Here is a 5,668-nt window from a genome sequence, read left to right on the forward strand (position 1 = left end):
AACTTAATTTTAGCTAAAACTTTCTATATTTGGCTTAAAATGTTACTTGTGCAAATTTTTAAAAGTATAGATAAGCACAAAAGCAGACGGGGGAAATCTGTCAACAGAGATTGGTTCTGGGGTCTGGGCTGTGAGCACAGCTCCTTGTGATTTTCAGTATTTTGAAATTTTAAACACTGAATAGGGGTAACACTTGGCTTAGGGCAAACTATCAAGACATCTGTGAGAAGGGATGCATGTAGCAGCCTATTAGGGGCCGGCAGTTCTCACTGGTTTCACTGGATGGGGACAGCTTAGGAAGGTGGCTCACCAGGCTCCTCACCAGCTTCGATGGCCCAAGGCTGTGCTCCTGTAAGCGGGTCTTCCGACTCATCCAGTTTTAACTGCATTTTGCAGCACCCCCCCACCCTCACCCCAGCCCTGCTGCAGCCTCTCCGTGCTCAGCGGCCACTCTGTCCCCACCTCTCCAACCAACACTGATTCCAGTCAGCCTTTCTAAACACCCAGCCAGCCACATCTGTTCCCAGGGCAAAGGTGGTCACTCTGTGGTCGCCTCCTAGGTCCAGGCCAGACTTCAAAGAGCCAAGCATTTGTGTCTTCCCTGCCCCTCCTTCTTCCTCTGTCACCTTTGCTGGTCTTATCTGCTTGCTCTGCAGTGTTAGAGACAGAATCCAGAGCCTCATACACACTGGGCTTCTGTCTCACCACCAAGTCCCACTACAAGCCCAGGTCTTTGTCCCCGACAAACTCTTCTGGAATGTTTTCTCCTTCACCCTGTGCCACACTCAGAGCCTAGCTCCACCTTAGGAATCTGCCTCCCTTCTGATTTTTTAAAAATCTTTTTATTAATTTTTATTTATATGAGTACATTTTAGCTGTCTTCAGACACACTGGAAGAGGGCATCAGATGGTTGTGAGCCACCATGTGGTTGCTGGGATTTGAACTCAGGACCTCTGGAAGAGCAGCCCGTGCTCTTAACGGCTGAGCCATCTCTCCAGCCCCTCCCTTCTGATTGAATGCCAGGGTCACGTATGATTCTCCAAGTTGATAATTGATTATTGATATTGATACTGATAATTGAGCAATAGTTATGTTTACCAAACTCCTTGATGCCAGGTACAGACCGAGTCGATGCAGTAACCAGAGCCTAGTTTGATGGGGGCTAGAGAAAAGAGAACCAGGAAAAGGTTAGCCAAGTCCTATCTATAAGACCCCGGTTGGAAATGGGCTCACTTAGTTTGTAAGTTCCTCTGGACCCAAATCATGAGGGAAGTCGGGTTACCAGCACTCCTCAGGCAGAGCAGAGTGTAGGGATGACAGGAGGTCAGTTTCAGGAATCTTTAGTAAGGCAAAATGGAAGCTTGCTCTTGGCTGCAGAAACAGTGCCCCCCAGAGCTATTTTCAAGCTGACCAAGGGACACTAGCCGTGGAGGGAAAGGAGCAGGCACTAGCACCATCCTCTGCTCTCCCCTGTTGGCCCCAAGCTCCTGCTTGGGCAGCTCTGTGGCTGATCTCAGGGCTACTCACTGTCTCCAGACACCGTCTCTGGAACAGGCCTGAAAGCAAGGTGTTTCAGGGTTTAGTTGCCTTTCTATGGCCCTCCAGGCCCAGCTCCAATCTGTCAGGCTGATAGATGCTGGCCCCTAGGTACACCGCTTCTCCGGTTTGAGGTGAGTGAAGTCCTCTGGGGCCAAGAGTCCAGCACGTTTCTTCATCATGTCATCGGCTTCCCACTTTCTTAAAGTGATATCTGTCAGCTCTTAACTGCCTTCACGGCGGTGGTTCTCAACCTGTGGGTCGAGATCCCCACAGGGTTACCTATCAGACTATTCTGCATATCTGACGTTTACGTTTTGATTCATAGCAGTAGCAAAATGACAGCTATGAAGCAGCAGCAAAGTAGTCTTCTGGTTGGGGGTCACCATAACATGAGGAGCTGTATTAAAGGGTTGTAACATTAGGAAGTTTTAGAACCAACTTGCTTCATGTGCTTCTCTATTTCCCAAGGATTCATAATGTTCATGGTCTTTGGGAACCAGGGTCCTAGTCGCCTGGTCAGGCAGGGCTGAAGGACAGCTTCTGGGTGAGGAACCTGAGCATGCGCCCAGTTAGGGCTCTTCATTATTTATTCAAGTGGTTTATTCAAATAAAGCACGTTTGAGGTAGGACTTTTGAGGTAGGACTTCTGGGTTCTCAATACCAGCACCCTGCACCCTCATATTCCAAATAAATAAATAAATAAATAAATAAATAAATAAATAAATAAATAAATAAATAAAACAAAACAAAACAAGATAAAATTTAAAACATGTGCAATTTCTGACAAGAGCGGGAAAACCTTTCTTGCACACTAGTGCTGCAAGATCGGAGGCATCAAAGCGATTACAGAATGCTTGGACTGCTAGCCTCAGCGGGAGGGCACGCTTCCAACTGCCACCTCCTTCCAGGGACAGTGGCACTAGTTTAGTACCGGGAAGCCTTGGGAACAGGCAATGCATTTGAGGGCACATTCAAATGTCTGCCTTCCCCTTCCGGGACAGATGACAGAGGAGTTTGCACACGGACGGTTTTATTTTTACCCCGTATTTCTGGAGAAAGCTTAATGGCTTCGAGTACTCCTTTCTCTTCATGAAATTTAAAAGGGGCGGGGGGGGGGAGCACTCATAATTATAATCCCACAGCAGGGCAGTTGGCTTGCCTCTGACTATTAGGTCCCATTAAAGATGTATTATGTGTGGTGTCTCAGGAGAAATTCCTACTTATTTATGCTTAGTATTAGGGCAAATATTAGTTACCATCAAAACAGGATGCAGTTAAGTCTAATCTGATGTCACCAGCAGAGTCTGTCTTATAAACAAAATAAGTGGCAATTACTTTCAAGCTGAACTAATAATTTTTTTTTTCTCAAGCCATTCCATTTTGCGTTCACGGGCAGCGGCCGTGGACGGAAGGTAAGTACTTCGGGAAACGCAAAGGGTGTGCTTTTAAATTACACTTTATTTAAATGTACAAGCAAAGGCTGCAGGGCGAGCTTCTTCCCCTCTCCGCTTCCCTAGGTTCTCCTTGGGGACAGTAATTAGGAAATACAACCTAATATAGGAAATGAACATTGCTACTTTTATGAGAATTTTAAACCAAATGGCTTTGCTCTTGGAGCGGAAGCCGTTCTGCCTCCCCAGCAGCCCAGAAGTTTGATTCATGCTACCTGGTGCTCCAAATCTACTGGAAAACGACTGCTTTCCCACACGGAAAGATGCCTCTTGTGAGAAAGATGGGAAGACCCAGCGGAGGATGAGGGTGGGGCGTCAGCTTGGAAGAAAGGATCCAGCAGTCATCTGGATACAGATACAGGTGGGCTCTCTGGATGTTGATGTGCAGTAACCTTAAGCGAAGCCCCTTTCCTATACAAATGGCGGTCCCCTCCGGGAGCCGCTGGCTGCACAGTATTGGTTTATCCTACACTTAGCAGATGGGTTCCAGAACATTCTCCTGAAACACAAGGTCCAAGGCCTATGTTTGTTGGTCAAGGACTTTCTCGGGTTCTTGACGACATTCCCATCGGGAATATCACAGCCATGGCAAAGGGGTTGCACATGTACCCTCTGGATGAACTAATCTGATCTGGACTAGTAGGTCCTTCTTCAGTAACTGGGTCCTGAAAAAGAAGGTTCAAGGGACAAGAGAGGAAGAAGATAGATAGGCTTGGGAGACCTTGCACATGCTATATCCTCTGCCAAGCCAGACTACTAAGAAGTATAACATCTTATATACCATTTCCAGGGGGAACATGGGATGAAGTCAGTAGGAAGCTAATGAAGCAGTGTTGTACAAGGCAACACAGATTATCTCAAGGGTGTCACCGACCAAGCACACAGTGACCCTGAGGCTGACAGCTCCAGTCTCTTTTGGGGAGAAAAAAAACTAAGTTCCCAGGAACCAAACCCTTAAAACTACTTTGAGACCCGGGCCACAGTTCCAGATTGTGGGTATGGTCCATTGCATTGTGGGTATGGTCCATTGCATTGTGGGTATGGTCCATTGCATTGTGGGTATGGTCCATTGCATTGTGGGTATGGTCCATTGCATTGCACAAACTGGTATTTTTTTTTTCTGATGAAGTAATGCCTCCCCATGTTTTTTTAGGGGCCTCGAGTTTCCTTTGAGCTCAGCCTTTGTGATTCACTGGTACACAGAGGACAGGCCAACATTTAACATAGAATGTTCCTTTACTCTCTTCCTGTGTATCCTTAGAATAAATGGCCTCACCACTGTTTACTTTTCTGGGTCCATGCCTAGTTCCTTGTGCCCCGCATGCAGCCCGCCCTCTGTTTCCTCAGCGTCTCTCCAGTGATCAAGCCTCACTCTCACACTGTATCTTTTCATCACTGTGGCAACAGCCCTCTCCTCTCTCTCTCTCTCCCTCAGGTGCAGTTTTCTCTCTCTTTGAGCTGTTCTCACTGTCCACAGAAGACTGGTTCCAGAATCTCCCAAGAACACTAAAATATGAGAATGCTCAAGTCCCTTCAATAAAACAGCACAATACTACAGAGAAACTACCTTCTTCCTTCCATACACTTCAAACCATCTGTAGAGGCTTTTCTTATCATACCGGGTACAGTTGTTGATCGTTGCTATGGTGCATTATTAAGGGATTAATAACAAGAGAGACAGTTTGAGTGTGCTCAGTTCAAATGCTTTTTCCTCAAACAGTTTCCACTCAAATTTAATGAAATTCACTGGAGTAGAAGCAGTTGAGGGCTGACATATATAACTACAAAATAAATGGGAGGTGGGACAGCTCTGTTTAGTGCTTGGTTGAATGAAGCCACAGGTGTGGGGTCCCTGAAGAAAGAAAGGCTAACAATACGTAGATGAATGTGTTTTGACTGTCGTTATTTGAAAACGAGTGTTTTAATATGGTATGCCTTACCTTAAGCACTCAGTGAAATTTCTTCTAGATACTGAGTGTCTAAGGCCTGTTTTGTCAGCTTTTATACTAAAATCAGATCACAATAGGCAAGATTGGTGTAACCCCTGCTCAGTCTCACACAGGGAAAGGCTTTGACTCAAGCTAGCCCACTGTTAGCCTGACCAGTGGCGCGGCTCCTATTTACTGACCTATCCAGGGAAGACTTCACCTCTGACCCTGATCCGTAGAGCACCAAAGACCTTGGCTGTGAATCTTTCTAATCTGTGAGAAGTCGTTATAATGGAGCTACTGGCTGTCAAGCCCAATCTACACCAATGCTCTTCTGTATCCCTTAGGGTGGAATCAGAACGTCATCTGGACGGTGTGCCCAGGAGTCAGAGGGAGGTTCCGAGGTTCATAGTGTGTAGATTGTTGTTTCTATGCAGAAGAGGGCAGCCACAAGATAAGGCAAGGCCTGTGATTGGGCAGTGAAAAAGTAAGGCAGGGACAGAGTTTTTGTAAGGCAGAAGAGAGAGGATAAAAAAAGAGGGAACCAAGATGGAGACAGAGAAGGACGACCCAGATCTGTATGGTCTTAAAGGGCCACAGGTAGTTATGAATATTTCATAAGAGATATATTTTATAGGGCAATTTGTGTTACCTAGGCGGACAGTTTATATCATTATCAATTAGTTGTGAGTTTATTATGTGGACGTTTTGTGGAATGAGAATTTAAGATATAAATCTGATTGCTAAAT

At 45.9% G+C, this 5,668-nt stretch overlaps 1 long non-coding RNA gene across 1 annotated transcript; it reads left to right on the forward strand.

Annotated features, from left to right (window-relative positions):
• The first annotated feature begins 3,180 nt into the window (after positions 1–3,180).
• Positions 3,181–4,550, forward strand: LOC148000372 (uncharacterized). Its single transcript, XR_015640222.1, has 2 exons — positions 3,181–3,352; positions 4,427–4,550. It is a non-coding gene; the product is annotated as an uncharacterized LOC148000372 (long non-coding RNA).
• The last annotated feature ends 1,118 nt before the right edge of the window (positions 4,551–5,668 follow it).

The sequence above is a fragment of the Rattus norvegicus genome, chromosome 16 (genome assembly GCF_021556685.1).
Source record: "Rattus norvegicus strain SHRSP/BbbUtx chromosome 16, alternate assembly SHRSP_T2T, whole genome shotgun sequence".
Taxonomy (NCBI): Eukaryota; Metazoa; Chordata; class Mammalia; order Rodentia; family Muridae; genus Rattus; species Rattus norvegicus.